At 35.5% G+C, this 19,584-nt stretch overlaps 1 long non-coding RNA gene across 1 annotated transcript; it reads left to right on the top strand.

The window, feature by feature from the left end:
- The first annotated feature begins 18,473 nt into the window (after positions 1–18,473).
- LOC124457796 lies at positions 18,474–19,164 on the top strand. The gene is made up of 3 exons (XR_006952800.1): positions 18,474–18,913; positions 19,004–19,021; positions 19,111–19,164. It is a non-coding gene; the product is annotated as an uncharacterized LOC124457796 (long non-coding RNA).
- Positions 19,165–19,584: the final 420 nt, after the last annotated feature.

The raw sequence follows: 19,584 nt of genomic DNA, 5'->3' as shown, positions 1-19,584 counted from the left end.
ATTACCTTTTACAACGTAACTTTCTCATAACTCTCTCGTGATGAACGAGAGCCTCCTTATACAATATGACTCTTTCATCATGAACGAACACATCCATGGGCTTCACGGAAAAAAGGGATTATGTACTTTGTTATAATCGTTTCTACAAAGATAACATTTATTAGGCTAAGAAATTTGAAAATAAAAATATATTTGAGTTATTAGCAAATGACAAGTCGAGAATTCATTGATCATACTCATTCCAATTGGTCTGGAACAACCATGACATTTATAATTTTGACCATCAACCCCTTTATCAAGGGCTATATTGTTAATTAACGACAGTAACTTCATACGTCGTTCTTGCTGAACACCTTCAGGTGAAGTAGGATCATCAATAATCTGTTATATACAAAAACATAATTTATCCATAGAATCATAGCAAAGTTACGATGGACAGATGAGAGTTATTAACGCTATAAAACTTAAATTCAATATATCGTATAAAGTACCTCAAATCCCGACGATTTCTCGTATCGAAAGGATTCTAAAGTAAAGACGAAAATTAAGATGAAAAATTTCGAAGAATTGAAACTAGAGAATTTTTCAACAAAAAAATGTTGAAAATACCTGTACACTACCATAAGATTCTTCAATGTCTATACTCTAAAATAATAATCATTAAAACGACAATTTCAAAAGCATAAAAAACTAAGTATTTGTAACATTGGTGAAAGATACAGGATGAACATGAAACCTTCTCAGAAGACGATGGAACGAGACCATAACCATTTGATGTGAACTTCTTTCAAACAACGTTTGCGTAATCCGTTAGCATACCATGAAAACTAACTTCTGGTTTAGGCGACGCTTTACTAGCAACCTCCTCAACGTCTTCAGGACAATTAACGTATACTGAACTGGTGTCACAAGGCTCAATGACGATGACCAACCACTAGCCATACATAATATGTTACCACCAGAGATCTTTCTTGGGTAGATCAAGGTTTAGGAACTTCAGACAAGGGTTGTGTTGAGCTGAGAACTAAAAAAGAACAAATATGGATAGATGATGAAGTGGAGAACAAGAATAGAGGTTATAGAGGACACACTACGTATGCCCATTGGTGTTTCACAAGAGTATACATTACAGGATAACTATGGATCCAAGTAGTCTTAACAACTAGGTACATTTAAGCAATCCATCTTTCCCATCGTAAACACAAGTGTCAAAAAAACGTGATCAAATTACAAAATTCGTGCAATCAAATAGTCGGACATGGTATTGTATTTGTAGAAGAGAGCCAATAAAATAAAAAGATTCTCTTGGGGCATTTGTAAATATTAGTTTAGAAATACAGATCGACTAATTATAAAGGCAGAAGATGTAGGAGTGAATAAAAACCATTTCCCGTCAAATCAAAGGAAAGCTTGGATATGACATGCAATATGCAGGTATAAAGTTGTAGAAAAATAAAAACATTTTTAACGTTATCACGGATATTACGAGTGCCGTAACAAAGTGTTGACGAGTTTCACATGCATTTGTCAAAACAAGCTTAAGTAGACAAAGAGCATGCCAAAAATATATGATGGAAAACTTGCTCAGCGCATCTACAAGCACCAATTTCAGAGCTCGCTCTGTCACAAATTAATTGAGAATCTGAGCATGCGTTGTCAACTCCACAAACTCTCCAAGCTCATGGTAACGACCAACTGGATGTACTAGTACCGATTTTGGAGTAATTAGCTCGCTCAGTCACACGTTTTAAGACAAATCATCTGCGCATGCGCAGTCTCATTGAGCATGCGCAGTCAACTTGACCAGCTACCTAAGGTCATGGTCAAGGGTTGGATGGTCAAAATTATAAATGTCATGGTTGTTCCAGACCAATTATAATGAGTATGATCAATGAATTCTCGACTTGTCATTTGCTAATAACTCAAATATATTTTTATTTTCAAATTTCTTAGCCTAATAAATGTTATCTTTGTAGAAACGATTATAACAAAGTACATAATCCCTTTTTTCCGTGAAGCCCATGGATGTGTTCGTTCATGATGAAAGAGTCATATTGTATAAGGAGGCTCTCGTTCATCACGAGAGAGTTATGAGAAAGTTACGTTGTAAAAGGTAATAAATAAAAAACGTATAAACATGCTTAGAGTTTTTTTAAGTTATAGTTCAAAAAGGCAGAAGTTGTTTGAACCTTTGAAGTATCCTTGGACGTTCTAGTTTTTTTATGAGAAGAATTCTTGTAAAGAAAAAGATAAATTTTGAAAACCAAAGAATCCCGTTTTCGGTCCATGCCTCCCGATAGCCCTAGATAGTTGAGCACTAGAGCGTCGCATGTTAACTAAAGGAACCACATAATCCATGTTTGTTTTCCATGAAACATATGTATGGTTTGCTCGTAATACGTGAGAAACAGTAAATGGGAGAGTTAAATCAGAAAGATATAAAGCGATAAAATTGGTATAAAACATGTTTAAGGTTGTCTTTATTTATAAGTGTCAGAAGAAGACAGGGTCATAAGAAGTTAATTGAAACATTGCTTGGTTTGTTTTATGAGAAGAAAACAAAAAGATAAAATTCGAAAGCAAAACCCTGTTTTCGGTCCATGCTTCCCGATACCTTCTTAAGCGCAAGGCACTAGAACGCCGCATGTTAACGTTTCGGTAGGAGATTTCGGCCCTCCACGCTATCCTACTTGGAGATGCCAATAGCAAACTTCCGCCCATCAGACCCTGAGTTCACCTGCGATAGGCTTTGCTCAGGGTACGCAGGGAGAGTGCGGTCGCCACCGAAGTGTGGGCCCCTAAGCCACTGCATACTATATCGCACCCAGCTTCCACTGTTAGTTGATATCTACTATATGAAGTTTTAGCTTTATATATATATACCAAAATTTAAAGGCGTACGAAAGTTGTTGGATGATTGTTATCGTTACTACGCATGCCCAGATGATTTCTTTGATAATTTGCGACTAAGTGAGTTAATTGACACAAATGTACAAGTACATATAGTTGGTCGTTGTCATGACTATGAACAATTACTCGAGTGGACTGCGCAGACGATTTCTCTATTAAATTGTTACTAAGCATGCTATTTACTTCAAAATTGGTGCTAGTAGATGCAGTTGGTCGTTGCCATGACCATGACCTTAGGTAGCTGGTCAAGTTGACTGCGCATGCTCAATGAGACTGCGCATGCGCAGATGATTTGTCTTAAAACGTGTGACTGAGCGAGCTAATTACTCCAAAATCGGTACTAGTACATCCAGTTGGTCGTTACCATGAGCTTGAGAGTTTGTGGAGTTGACAACGCATGCTCAGATTCTCAATTAATTTGTGACAGAGCGAGCTCTGAAATTGGTGCTTGTAGATGCGCTGAGCAAGTTTTCCATCATGTATTTTCTGCATGCTCTTTGTCTACTTAAGCTTGTTTTGACAAATGCATGTGAAACTCGTCAACACTTTGTTACGGCACTCGTAATATCCGTGACAACGTTAAAAATGTTTTTATTTTCTCTACAACTTTATACTTGCATATTGCATGTCATATCCAAGCTTTCCTTTGATTTGACGGGAAATGGTTTTTATTCACTCCTACATCTTCTGCCTTTATAATTAGTCGATCTGTATTTCTAAACTAATATTTACAAATGCCCCAAGAGAATCTTTTTATTTTATTGGCTCTCTTCTACAAATACAATACCATGTCCGACTATTTGATTGCTCGAATTTTGTAATTTGATCACGTTTTTTTGATACTTGTGTTTACGATGGGAGAGATGGATTGCTTAAATGTACCTAGTTGTTTAGACTACTTGGATCCATAGTTATCCTGTAATGTTTACTCTTGTGAAACACCAATGAGCAAACGTAGTGTGTCTTCTATAACCTCTATTCTTGTTCTCCACTTCATCATCTATCCATATTTGTTCTTTTTTAGTTCTCAGTTCAACACAACCCTTGTCTGAAGTTCCTAAAACCTTGATCTACCCAAGAAAGATCTCTGGTGGTAACATGTTAGGTATGGCTAGTGGTTGGTCATCGTCATTGAGCCTTGTGACACCAGTTCAGTATACGTTAATTGTCCTGAAGACGTTGAGGAGGTTGCTAGTAAAGCGTCGCCTAAACCAGAAGTTAGTTTTCATGGTATGCTAACGGATTACGCAAACGTTGTTTGAAAAAGTTCACATCAAATGGTTATGGTCTCGTTCCATCGTCTTCTGAGAAGGTTTCATGTTCATCCTGTATCTTTCACCAATGTTACAAATACTTAGTTTTTATGCTTTTGAAATTGTCGTTTTAATGATTATTATTTTAGAGTATAGACATTGAAGAATCTTATGGTAGTGTACAGGTATTTTCAATATTTTTTTGTTGAAAAATTCTCTAGTTTCAATTCTTGGAAATTTCTTATCTTAATTTTCATCTTTACTTTAGAATCCTTTCGATACGAGAAATCGTCGGGATTTGAGGTACTTTATACGATATATTGAATTTAAGTTTTATAGCGTTAATAACTCTCATCTGTCCATCGTAACTTTGCTATGATTCTATGGATAAATTATGTTTTTGTATATAACAGATTATTGATGATCCTACTTCACCTGAAGGTGTTCAGCAAGAACGACGTATGAAGTTACTGTCGTTAATTAACAATATAGCCCTTGATAAAGGGTTGGATGGTCAAAATTATAAATGTCATGGTTGTTCCAGACCAATTGGAATGAGTATGATCAATGAATTCTCGACTTGTCATTTGCTAATAACTCAAATATATTTTTATTTTCAAATTTCTTAGCCTAATAAATGTTATCTTTGTAGAAACGATTATAACAAAGTACATAATCCCTTTTTTCCGTGAAGCCCATGGATGCGTTCGTTCATGATGAAAGAGTCATATTGTATAAGGAGGCTCTCGTTCATCACGAGAGTTATGAGAAAGTTGTTAAAGGTAATAAATAAAAACGTATAAACATGCTTAGAGTTTTTAAGTTATAGTTCAAAAGGCAGAAGTTGTTTGAACGTTTGAAGTATCCTTGAACGTTCTAGTTTTTATGAGAAGAATTGTAAAGAAAAGATAAATTTAGAAACCAAAGAATCCTGTTTTCGGTCCATGCCTCCCGATAGCCCTAGATAGTTGAGCACTAGAGCGTCGCATGTTAACTAAGGGAACCACATAATCCTTGTTTGTTTTCCATGAAACATATGTATGGTTTGCTCGTAATACGTGAGAAACAGTAAATGGGAGAGTTAAATCAGAAAGATATAAACCGATAAAATTGGTATAAAACATGTTTAAGGTTGTCTTTATTTATAAGTGTCAGAAGAAGACAGGGTCATAAGAAGTTAATTGAAACATTGCTTGGTTTGTTTTATGAGAAGAAAACAAAAGATAAAATTCGAAAGCAAAACCCTGTTTTCGGTCCATGCTTCCCGATACCTTCTTAAGCGCAAGGCACTAGAACGCCGCATGTTAACGTTTCGGTAGGAGATTTCGGCCCTCCACGCTATCCTACTTGGGAGATGCCAATAGCAAACTTCCGCCCATCAGACCCTGAGTTCACCTGCGATAGGCTTTGCTCAGGGTACGCAGGGAGTGCGGTCGCCACCGAAGTGTGGGCCCCTAAGCCACTGCATACTATATCGCACCCAGCTTCCACTGCTAGTTGATATCTACTATATGAAGTTTTAGCTTATATATATATACCAAAATTTAAAGGCGTACGAAAGTTGTTGGATGATTGTTATCGTTACTACGCATGTCCAGATGATTTCTTTGATAATTTGCGACTAAGTGAGTTAATTGACACAAATGTAGTGCAAGTACATATAGTTGGTCGTTGTCATGACTATGAACAATTACTCGAGTGGACTGCGCAGACGATTCTCTATTAAATTGTTACTAAGCATGCTATTTACTTCAAAATTGGTGCTAGTAGATGCAGTTGGTCGTTGCCATGACCATGACCTTAGGTAGCTGGTCAAGTTGACTGCGCATGCTCAATGAGACTGCGCATGCGCAGATGATTTGTCTTAAAACGTGTGACTGAGCGAGCTAATTACTCCAAAATCGGTACTAGTACATCCAGTTGGTCGTTACCATGAGCTTGGAGAGTTTGTGGAGTTGACAACGCATGCTCAGATTCTCAATTAATTTTTGACAGAGCGAGCTTTGAAATTGGTGCTTGTAGATGCGCTGAGCAAGTTTTCCATCATGTATTTTCTGCATGCTCTTTGTCTACTTAAGCTTGTTTTGACAAATGCATGTGAAACTCGTCAACACTTTGTTACGGCACTCGTAATATCCGTGACAACGTTAAAAATGTTTTTATTTTCTCTACAACTTTATACTTGCATATTGCATGTCATATCCAAGCTTTCCTTTGATTTGACGGGAAATGGTTTTTATTCACTCCTACATCTTCTGCCTTTATAATTAGTCGATCTGTATTTCTAAACTAATATTTACAAATGCCCCAAGAGAATCTTTTTATTTTATTGGCTCTCTTCTACAAATACAATACCATGTCCGACTATTTGATTGCACGAATTTTGTAATTTGATCACGTTTTTTTGACACTTGTGTTTACGATGGGAAAGATGGATTGCTTAAATGTACCTAGTTGTTTAGACTACTTGGATCCATAGTTATCCTGTAATGTATACTCTTGTGAAACACCAATGAGCATACGTAGTGTGTCTTCTATAACCTCTATTCTTGTTCTCCACTTCATCATCTATCCATATTTGTTCTTTTTTAGTTCTCAGCTCAACACAACCCTTGTCTGAAGTTCCTAAAACCTTGATCTACCCAAGAAAGATCTCTGGTGGTAACATATTAGGTATGGCTAGTGGTTGGTCATCGTCATTGAGCCTTGTGACACCAGTTCAGTATACGTTAATTGTCCTGAAGACGTTGAGGAGGTTGCTAGTAAAGCGTCGCCTAAACCAGAAGTTAGTTTTCATGGTATGCTAACGGATTACGCAAACGTTGTTTGAAAGAAGTTCACATCAAATGGTTATGGTCTCGTTCCATCGTCTTCTGAGAAGGTTTCATGTTCATCCTGTATCTTTCACCAATGTTACAAATACTTAGTTTTTTTATGCTATTTGAAATTGTCGTTTTAATGATTATTATTTTAGAGTATAGACATTGAAGAATCTTATGGTAGTGTACAGGTATTTTCAACATTTTTTTGTTGAAAAATTCTCTAGTTTCAATTCTTGGAAATTTCATCTTAATTTTCGTCTTTACTTTAGAATCCTTTCGATACGAGAAATCGTCGGGATTTGAGGTAATTTATACGATATATTGAATTTAAGTTTTATAGCGTTAATAACTCTCATCTGTCCATCGTAACTTTGCTATGATTCTATGGATAAATTGAACGTTTGGATATAACAGGTTATTTATTCTCCTACTTCTGAACTTTCCAAGAACGACGTATAAGTTACTGTCTTTAATTAACAATATAGCCCTTGATAAAGGGTTGATGGTCAAAATTATAAATGTCATCTTTGTTTTGACCAATTGGAATGGGATCAATGATTATGACTTGTTATTTCCGTAACTCAAATATCATTTATTTTCAAATTCTTGCTTAATAAATGTTATCTTTGTAGAAACTTTGCTAACAAAGTTTATAACTTTTTTCCATAAAGCCCATGGATGTTTCTTCATGATGAAAGAGTCATATTGTATATGAATCTCTCGTTCACGAGATTGTTTATCAATACATGTAAAGGTATAAGTAAATCGTTAAACATGCTTTGAGTTTTTTGTTATTGTTCAAGGCAGAAGTTGTTTGCCTTGAAGTATTTTGATTCTAGTTTTTATGCAGTGCAATTCTTGTTAGAAAAATAAATTTTAAACCAAAGAATCCTGTTTTCGGTCCATGCCTCCCGATACCCATAGATTTTGAACCGATCGCTGTTAATAAGGGAAACATAATCCTTTTTTTTTCCATGAAACAGATGTATGGTTTGCTCGTAATACATGAAAAACAGTAAATGGGAGGTTAAATTGAAAGATATAAAACCGATAAAATTGGTATAAAACATGTTTAAGGTTGTCTTTATTAATAAGTGTCAAAAAGACAGGGTCATAAGAAGTTAATTGAAACATTGCTTGGTTTGTTTTATGAGAAGAAAACAAAAGATAAAATTGGAAAGCAAAAACTCTTTCGGTCCATGCTTCGTGAACCTTCTTAAGCGTAAGGCACTAGAACGCGCATGTTAACGTTTCGGTAGGAGATTTCTGATCCAAGCTATCCCACTTGGAGATGCCAATACAAGCTTCCGCCCATCAGACTCTGAGATCACCTGGATACTTTGAAGGTACGCAGGAGCTGCGATCGCCACCAATCTGGGAACTAAGCCATACTATATCGACAGCTTCCAAGCGTTGATATCTAATATGAAGTTTTAGCTTTATATAAATATACCAAAATTTAAAGGCGTACGAAAGTTGTGAAATATTGTCGTTACTCATGCCCAGATGATTTCTTTGATAATTTGCGAAAAGTTAATTGACACAAATTTAGTGCAAGTACAATAGTTGGTTGTTGTCATGACTATGAACAATTAGAGGGACTGATGCTCGAGCGCATGCGCAGACGTTTTCTTTAAATTGTTACTAAATGCTATTTATTCAAAATTTGTGCTAATAGATGCAGTTGGTTGCCATGACAAATGAACTCGGGTAGCTTCAAGTTGACTGCGCAACTCAATGAGACTGCGCATGCGCATATGATTTGTCTTAAAACGTGTGACAAGCGAGCTAATTCTAAAATCGGTACTAGTACATCCAGTTTCGTTCATGAGCTTCATTTGTGGAGTTGACAACGCATGGATTCTCAATTAATTTGTGACAGAGCGAGCTCTAAATTGGTCTTGTAGATGCGCTGAGCAAGTTTCCATCATATATTTTTGGCATGCTATTTTCTACAAAAGCTTGTTTTTACAAATGATGTGAAACTCGTCAACATTTGTTACGGCATCGTAATATCCTGATAACTTAAAAATGTTTTTATTTTTCTACAACTTTAACTTGCATATTGCATGTCATATCCAAGCTTTCCTTTGATTTGACGGAAATTTTTATTCACTCTTACATCTTCTGCCTTTAAATTAGTCGATCTCTATTTCTAAACTAATATTTACAAATGGTGTAAGAGAATTTTTTATTCAATTGGCTTTTTCTCAAATACAATACCATGTGACTATTTGATTAATGAATTTTTTAATTTGTATCCGTTTTTACAAATAAACTACTATGGAAAGAAGGTTTGCTTAAATGTACCTATTGTTTAGACTACTTGATCCATAGTTATCCTGTAATGTAAATCTGACAAACACCAATGAATAGCGAAGATGTGCTTCTAGAAATTCTATTCTTGTTTTCATTTGATCATCTCGGTCTATATTTGTTCTTTTTAGTTCTGGAAGAACACAAGGCTTGCTGAAGTTGACATAAAACTAGACAACACAAGAAAGGTCTCTTGGTAACATTTTAGGTATGCTAGTGGTTGGTCATCGTCATTGAGCCTTGTGACACCAGTTCAGTATACGTTAATTGTCTGAAGACGTTAGGATTTGCTAGTAAAGCGTCGAAAACCAGAAGTTAGATGGTATGCTAACAGATTACGCAAACGTTTTTGAAATAAGTTCACAAATGGTTATGGTCTCGTTCCATCTTTCTGAGAAGGTTTTTGTTCATCCTGTATCTTTCACCAATGTTACAAATACTTAGTTTTTTCTTTTGAAATTGTCGTTTTTATTATTATTTTAGAGCATAGACATTGAAAATCTTGTGGTAGTACAGGTATTTTCAACATTTTTGTTGAAAATTTCTAGTTTCAATTTCGAAATTTCACCTTAATTTCATCTTTACTTTAGAATCCTTTCGATGCGAGAAATCGTCGGATTTGAGGTACTTTATACGATATATTGAATTTAAGTTTTATAGCGTTAATAACTCTCATCTGTTCATCGTAACTTTGCTATAATTCTATGGATAAATTATGTTTTATATATGTAGATTTTGATGATCCTACTCACCTGAAGGTGTTCAGCAAGAACGACGTATGAAGTTACTGCGTTAATTAATAATATACCTTGATAAAGGGTTGGATGGTCGAAATTATTAATGTCATGGTTGTTCCAGACCAATTGAATGAGTATGATCAATGAATTTCGACTTGTTATTTTAACACTCAAATATATTTATTTTCAAATTTTTAGCTTAATAAATGTTATCTTTGTAGAAACTATTATAACAAAGTACATAATTTTTTCCGTGAAGCCATGGATGCGTTCGTTCATGAAAGAGTCATATTGTATATGAGGCTCTCGTTCATCACGAGAGTTATGAGAAAATACGTTGTAAAAGGTACTAAGTAAAAACATATAAACATGCTTAGTGTTTTTTGTTATAGTTCAAAAGGCAGTTGTTTGAACCTTGAAGTATCCTTGACGTTCTATTTTTTTTAAGAAGAATTTTGTAAAGAAAGACAAATTTTGAAACCAAAGAATCCTGTTTTGGTCCATGCCTCGATATAGATTGTTGATCACTAGAGCGTCGCTTGTTAACTAAGGGAACCACATAATCCTTGTTTGTTTTATGAAACATATGGATGGTTTGAGTTTCTTGATAAAGGGCTTGAATGGTCAAAACATTAATGTCATGGTTGTTTAGACCAATTGAATGAGTATGATCAATGAATTTTTACCAGAATTTTATCGGTTTATATCTTTCTTTAACTCTCCCATTTACTGTTTCTCACGTATTACGAGCAAACCATACATATGTTTCATGGAAAACAAACAAGGATTATGTGGTTCCCTTAGTTAACATGCGACGCTCTAGTGCTCAACTATCTCGGGCTATCGGGAGGCATGGACCAAAACGGGATTCTTTTGTTTTCAAAATTTATCTTTTCTTTACAAGAATTCTTCTCATAAAAAAACTAGAACGTCCAAGGATACTTCAAACGTTCAAACAACTTCTGCCTTTTTGAACTATAACTTAAAAAAACTCTAAGCATGTTTATACGTTTTTTATTTATTACCTTTTACAACGTAACTTTCTCATAACTCTCTCGTGATGAACGAGATTCCTTATACAATATGACTCTTTCATCATGAACGAACGCATCCATGGGCTTCACGGAAAAAAGGGATTATGTACTTTGTTATAATCGTTTCTACAAAGATAACATTTATTAGGCTAAGAAATTTGAAAATAAAAATATATTTGAGTTATTAGCAAATGACAAGTCGAGAATTCATTGATCATACTCATTCCAATTGGTCTGGAACAACCATGACATTTATAATTTTGACCATCCAACCCTTTATCAAGGGCTATATTGTTAATTAACGACAGTAACTTCATACGTCGTTCTTGCTGAACACCTTCAGGTGAAGTAGGATCATCAATAATCTGTTATATACAAAAACATAATTTATCCATAGAATCATAGCAAAGTTACGATGGACAGATGAGAGTTATTAACGCTATAAAACTTAAATTCAATATATCGTATAAAGTACCTCAAATCCCGACGATTTCTCGTATCGAAAGGATTCTAGTAAAGATGAAAATTAAGATGAGAAATTTCAAGAATTGAAACTAGAGAATTTTTCAACAAAAAAATGTTGAAAATACCTGTACACTACCATAAGATTCTTCAATGTCTATACTCTAAAATAATAATCATTAAAACGACAATTTCAAAAAGCATAAAAAAACTAAGTATTTGTAACATTGGTGAAAGATACAGGATGAACATGAAACCTTCTCAGAAGACGATGGAACGAGACCATAACCATTTGATGTGAACTTCTTTCAAACAACGTTTGCGTAATCCGTTAGCATACCATGAAAACTAACTTCTGGTTTAGGCGACGCTTTACTAGCAACCTCCTCAACGTCTTCAGGACAATTAACGTATACTGAACTGGTGTCACAAGGCTCAATGACGATGACCAACCACTAGCCATACCTAACATGTTACCACCAGAGATCTTTCTTGGGTAGATCAAGGTTTTAGGAACTTCAGACAAGGGTTGTGTTGAGCTGAGAACTAAAAAAGAACAAATATGGATAGATGATGAAGTGGAGAACAAGAATAGAGGTTATAGAAGACACACTACGTATGCCCATTGGTGTTTCACAAGAGTATACATTACAAGATAACTATGGATCCAAGTAGTCTAAACAACTAGGTACATTTAAGCAATCCATCTTTCCCATCGTAAACACAAGTGTCAAAAAAACGTGATCAAATTACAAAATTCGTGCAATCAAATAGTCGGACATGGTATTGTATTTGTAGAAGAGAGCCAATAAAATAAAAAGATTCTCTTCGGGCATTTGTAAATATTAGTTTAGAAATACAGATCGACTAATTATAAAGGCAGAAGATGTAGGAGTGAATAAAAACCATTTCCCGTCAAATCAAAGGAAAGCTTTGATATGACATGCAATATGCAAGAATAAAGTTGTAGAGAAAATAAAAACATTTTAACGTTGTCACGGATATTACGAGTGCCGTAACAAAGTGTTGACGAGTTTCACATGCATTTGTCAAAACAAGCTTAAGTAGACAAAGAGCATGCCAAAAATACATGATGGAAAACTTGCTCAGCGCATCTACAAGCACCAATTTCAGAGCTGCTCTGTCACAAATTAATTGAGAATCTGAGCATGCCTGTTCAACTCCACAAACTCTCCAAGCTCATGGTAACGACCAACTGGATGTACTAGTACCGATTTTGGAGTAATTAGCTCGCTCAGTCACACGTTTTAAGACAAATCATCTGCGCATGCGCAGTCTCATTGAGCATGCGCAGTCAACTTGACCAGCTACCTAAGTTCATGGTCATGGCAACGAACAACTGCATCTACTAGCACCATTTTGAAGTAAATAGCATGCTTAGTAACAATTTAATAGAGAAATCGTCTGCGCATGCGCTCGAGCATGCAGTCCACTGAGTAATTGTTCATAGTCATGACAACGACCAACTATATACTTGCACTACATTTGTGTCAATTAACTCACTTAGTCGCAAATTATCAAAGAAATCATCTGGGCATGCGTAGTAACGATAACAATCATCCCACAACTTTCGTACGCCTTTAAATTTTGGTATATATATATAAGCTAAAACTTCATATAGTAGATATCAACTAGCAGTGGAAGCTGGGTGCGATATAGTATGCAGTGGCTTAGGGGCCCACACTTCGGTGGCGACCGCACTCTCCTGCGTACCCTGAGCAAAGCCTATCGCAGGTGATCTCAGGGTCTGATGGGCGGAAGTTTGCTATTGGCATCTCCCAAGTAGGATAGCGTGGAGGGGCCGAAATCTCCTACCGAAACGTTAACATGCGGCGTTCTAGTGCCTTGCGCTTAAGAAGGTATCGGGAAGCATGGACCGAAAACGGGTTTTTGTTTTCGAATTTTATCTTTTGTTTTCTTCTCATAAAACAAACCAAGCAATGTTTCAATTAACTTCTTATGACCCTGTCTTTCTGACACTTATAATTAAAGACAACCTTAAACATGTTTTATACCAATTTTATCGGTTTATATCTTTCTGATTTAACTCTCCCATTGTTTCTCATGTATCACGAGCAAACCATCCATATGTTTCATGGAAAACAAACAAGGATTATGTGGTTCCCTTAGTTAACAAGCGACGCTCTAGTGATCAACTATCTATGGGTATCGGGAGGCATGGACCGAAAACGGGATTCTTTGGTTTTCAAAATTTGTCTTTTTCTTTACAAGAATTCTTCTCATAAAAAAAACTAGAACGTCCAAGGATACTTCAAAGCTTCAAACAACTTCTGCCTTTTGAACTATAATTTAAACAAACACTAAGCATGTTTATATATTTTTACTTAGTACCTTTACAACGTATTTTTATCATAACTCTCGTGATGAACGAGAGCCTCCTTATACAATATGACTCTTTCATCATGAACGAACGCATCCATGGGCTTCACGGAAAAAAGGGATTATGTACTTTGTTATAATCGTTTCTACAAAGATAACATTTATTAAGCTAAGAAATTTGAAAATAAATATATTTGAGTTATTAGGAAATAACAAGTCGAGAATTCATTGATCATACTCATTCCAATTGGTCTGAAACAACCATGACATTAATAATTTCGACCATCCAACCCTTTATCAAGGGCTATATTATTAATTAACGACAGTAACTTCATACGTCGTTCTTGCTGAACACCTTCAGGTGAAGTAGGATCATCAATAATCTGTTATATAAAAACATAATTTATCCATAGAATTATAGCAAAGTTACGATGAACAGATGAGAGTTATTAACGCTATAAAACTTAAATTCAATATATCGTATAAAGTACCTCAAATCCCGACGATTTTCGTATCGAAAGGATTCTAAATAAAGGTGAAAATTAAGATGAGAAATTTCGAAGAATTGAAACTAGAGAATTTTTCAACAAAATGTTGAAAATACCTGTACACTACCATAAGATTTTTCAATGTCTATGCTCTAAAATAATAATCATTAAAACGACAATTTCAAAAGTATTTGTAACATTGGTGAAAGATTCAGGATGAACATGAAACCTTCTCAGAATACGATGGAACGAGACCATAACCATTTTATGTGAACTTCTTTCAAACAACGTTTGCGTAATCCGTTAGCATACCATGAAAACTACCTTCTGGTTTAGGCGACGCTTTACTAGCAACCTCCTCAACGTCTTCAGGACAATTAACGTATACTGAACTGGTGTCACAAGACTCAATGACGATGACCAACCACTAGCCATACCTAACATGTTACCACCAGAGATCTTTCTTGGGTAGATGAAGGTTTTAGGAACTTCAGACAAGGGTTGTGTTGAGCTGAGAACTAAAAAAGAACAAATATGGATAGATGATGAAGTGGAGAACAAGAATAGAGGTTATAGAAAACACACTACGTATGCTCATTGGTGTTTCACAAGAGTATACATTACAGGATAACTATGGATCCAAGTAGTCTAAACAACTAGGTACATTTAAGCAATCCATCTTTCCCATGGTAAACACACGTGTCAAAAAAACGTGATCAAATTAAAAAATTCGTGCAATCAAATAGTCGGACATGGTATTGTATTTGTAGAAGAGAGCCAATAAATTAAAAAGATTCTCTTGGGGCACTTGTAAATATTAGTTTAGAAATACAGATCGACTAATTATAAAGGCAGAAGATGTAAGAGTGAATAAAACCATTTCCGTCAAATCAAAGGAAAGCTTGGATATGACATGCAATATGCAGGTATAAAGTTGTAGAGAAAATAAAAACATTTTAACGTTGTCATGGATATTACGAATGCCGTGACAAAGTGTTGACGAGTTTCACATGCATTTGTAAAAACATGTTTCACATGCATATGGAGGATAAAGTTTTTAGATAACGTGGTTAAATAACATTAGCGAAACTTTCAATAAAAGATCACTCCTGACAAATCATAAGACTGGAGCATATTGTGACTCAAGTTTCAACATTCGATCACTCCTGATGAAGACACTACGCTAGAGTATATGTAAACTTATCTTTCAACAACATATCGTTCATGCTCAAGATATTAGACTGACGTACGACAATCTCTAATGTCATATAAATCTCGATAAAAAATCTGGTCCCCGGAGTTGACATGCTATCAGATAGGCAACAAACAAAGATGAGATAGCAGTACAAACCTGTATTATCGCAGCAAAGCTTCAAATCTTTAACAAGATGATTATAGATGTATAACATGAAAATAGCGATCAATATTAGTAAAGTTGGCTTAAGGATGTAATTTAATGTAAACATACGTTGAAATTAAACAGTTACAATTAACTATATCGTATAAATATCCTTCCCTATTTAAAATAATCTACACATTATCCTCAATAACGAACTATACACATTGCTGCATTTGACCTCGGGTGTGTTGGGAAACGTCATGTAAGGAGTCTCAAAGTACCAATATAAATTAGCAAACTTTGTGATCTATCTTACCAAATTGACTTAAATTGAGCAATAAAAATCTTAATCTTCAACAAAGCATATCCAAAGATTTCTATGAATGTATAAAAGTATACAATCGTTAAAAGATCACGCTTGCACGCTTTTTCTTCACCAACTGAGCAAAGATTCTCTTTCTTTGAACTGCTTGTCAACAATCATTGAAAGATTATTCAAAACTCTTCTGAGGTTATCGTTTGTGCCTATTACGTAGGTTTGAGGGACAATGTAAGTACATGCATGTACAACAAAGAACACGGGTGAAGGCTTTAATTCGTATTACTTACTTTCGAATACAGCGCATGTGCAAGGAATGGCAGTTTACGAAGAGTTCGACCACTTAGTTGATAACTTTTTGTAAACAAGAAAATGAGAGAAAGAATACTTCGTAGGTTTATCACAGTGAGACGCTTGACTGCTCCTTGCAAGTTCAAAAGGAGAAGAGCCTCACAAAGAAACCTAACCAAAAGTCAACCAATATTCGTGATTATTTGAGAGTGGTCCATTACTTGATAATTACTGACTACGATAACAAAGAAAAAACATCTTTACGCCTTAAATGTAGATGTAATACAAAGTTAAATTTTATTTATGTTGCAAGTATTAAGACGGTATATTTTAAACCTCAGTCCTAAATTATTTGAGAACTCATCTGAACATGCACAAACAACTCAACAAACTGTTCGAGTTTACAATCATGGCAATGACAAACAGAACAAGCTTGCATCCTTCTGTGGTTCATTTGGTCACATATTGGGAAATCATATATTTCAATCATAATGAGAAATTTAGTCATTTAACAAATTTTTCATATTCATAGTGATGGCAACAACAAGCTGGACCTATTTTCATCACTTTCTGAGTAATTAATCGCTTCGTCACAAAAATATAAGAAGATCATCTGAGCATGCGCAGTAGGCATGCGCAGCAAGCATGCAAAGTCCACTTGACCAATTGTCCGAGTTGATAGTCATGGAAACGACCAACTACATTTACTAGCATCAATTAGGAGTATATAACTTGCTTATTAACAAATTATTAAAGATATCAACTGAGCATGCGCAGTTAAATTGATTGGCTGCCAATGTTCATGGTCATGGCAACGACCAATTGCATCTACTAGCCCCGATTTTGAAGTAAATAGCATGTTTAGTAACAATTTAATGGAGAAATCATCTGCGCATGCGCACGAGCGCATGCGCAGCCCACTCGACTAATTGTTTATAGTCATGGCAACGACTAACTAGATGTACTTGCACTACATCTGGGGCAATTATCCCACTTAATCGCAAATTATCAAAGAAATTATCTGGGCATGCGCAGTTGTGACTATAATAATACCACAACTTTCTTAAGCCTCTAAATTTTTGTATATATAAATATAAATCTATAGCTTCATATAGTAGATGTCAACTATCAGTGGAAGCTGGGTGCGATATAGTATGCAGTGGCTTAGGGGTCCACACTTCGGTGGCGACCGCACTCTCCCTGCGTACCTCGAGCAAAGCCTATCGCAGGTGATCTCGGGGTCTGATGGGCGGAAGCTTGCTATTGCATCTCCCAAGTAGGATAGCGTGGAGGGGCCGAAATCTGCTACCGAAACGTTAACATGCCGCGTTTTAGTGCCTTACGCTTAAGAAGGTATCGGGAAGCATGGACCGAAAACGGGGTTTTTTCCTTTCAAAATTTGTCTTTTTTCTTTACAAGAATTCTTCTCATAAAAGAAACTAGAACATACTGCCAAGGTTCAGACAACTTCTGAAAATCCCCCGGGCGTAGTTTCGTTTTCTTTGTAAAGAGCACTAACCCAATAGTTCTAAATTAAACGACACGATGCATTTCGGCAGACTACTCCTCAGGTGTCAACGTCTGCTGAATGAAAATTTACAATCTACCGATATTTATAATGCCAAGACAACAGTCTTTATCAACTTATTATATTACATTTACCATTCACTATGGTATTTGCTATCTTTAGAACTATGTATTATTTCTTTTCACAATATTGTCGCTTTTACAGGAGTAAAAGCACGAAAATATTTATATGACATGAACAAACTTGCTTGATGACAACTTTGCTCAGTCAAATACTTATTATCTATCAATTACGTATTTACAGAAGTCTTGATTTGAACTACATTTATGCGTTTATTTGCTAAACCTAGTCTTCCCCAATGTTGTTTTCTTCTTATTTCAGACATCCTAATGTAATTATATTGACAACATCGAACATAACTAGAGCCATAGACGTTGCGTTCGTGGACAGGTTGAAAATATGTTTGTGACTCGAAAGTTTTTAATTCACTTTCTCATCTAACTTCGCTATTTGTTCGCCCACAGAGCCGACATCAAACAGTATCTTGGTCCGCCATCAGCCAAAGCTATTTACAAAATTTACCATTCTTGCATCGAGGAACTTGTAGGGTAGGGTATTCAATGTTTTTACCACAGGATAAGAAAAAATATAGTTGAAACAGCACTATTTGTTTGTATGTAACTTATGTCTTCTTGTGCACGTGATCAACGAAATGGCTGCCGGTCAATTATGTTTTCTGGCCAAAAGGAACGCCGAAATGGCTTACCGCAACCTGTCATCATATACAATATAAAACAACAATTTGCCTCGTGAAGTATATCCCCTCTTCTCAGTACTTTGTACCTTTACGTCTACTGTTTTATTTCCATACCACAATATAGTCGTTTGTGCAAGTTATACAAACATGTTGCTTAAATAGAGAGGTGTGCAGCTATATAGAAATTGATTGCAAACGATTGCATTGTAGATAATTTTTTAATAATCAAAATTAATGTTCACCGTTTCATCACAGACCAGTATCATATCACCAGCCACTCAAATTTTGGATTTAAGGTACAACTGAAAAAATACACGAAATTTTATTTTGACAAAAATTGACGGTGTTTTTTCTCTTCTTATATTTGTCCTTAATTGTGTATGTAGAGCTCTGGAAATTTAACGGTTTGTTAGAAATTTTTTTGTTCACTTCTATGTTGATGACATGGTTTTCATTTCCGATGTACAACTTTTCTCCCTATTTTCCATTGTAGCTTTGTCGACAACGATGTAACACACTGTAGTCTTGAATTAAAGAAGATAGCCGAGTAAGTGGTAGATGTTTGTAGATGTAGATCGTCGAGGTTAGTGGAGTCCTGCGAAGGATGTTGATGTTGATGTTGACTGACTTCTCAACAACCTTAGCGGTAGTCATCTTTAGAGTCAGCATCAACAACAACAGTTCTTTCAGGACTTTACTAACCTGGACGATCTACATCTACAAACATGTAACGATACTCCCATGTTCAAACCTTTCACTTTAAAGTAAAGTGATGTCACAGAGTAAAATAAACATTTCTTGTCTTCGTTTATGGTAAATATTATGTCACCCAGTCTTCATGTTTTCAAGTTAGTATTCTTCTCGTTTTACAAAGAAAACGAAACTACGCCCGGGGGATTTTCAGAAGTTGTCTGAACCTTGGCAGTATGTTCTAGTTTCTTTTATGAGAAGAATTCTTGTAAAGAAA

The sequence above is a fragment of the Xenia sp. Carnegie-2017 genome, unplaced genomic scaffold (genome assembly GCF_021976095.1).
Source record: "Xenia sp. Carnegie-2017 unplaced genomic scaffold, XeniaSp_v1 HiC_scaffold_6, whole genome shotgun sequence".
Taxonomy (NCBI): Eukaryota; Metazoa; Cnidaria; class Anthozoa; order Malacalcyonacea; family Xeniidae; genus Xenia; species Xenia sp. Carnegie-2017.
This window is presented reverse-complemented; position numbering and strand designations above follow the sequence as displayed.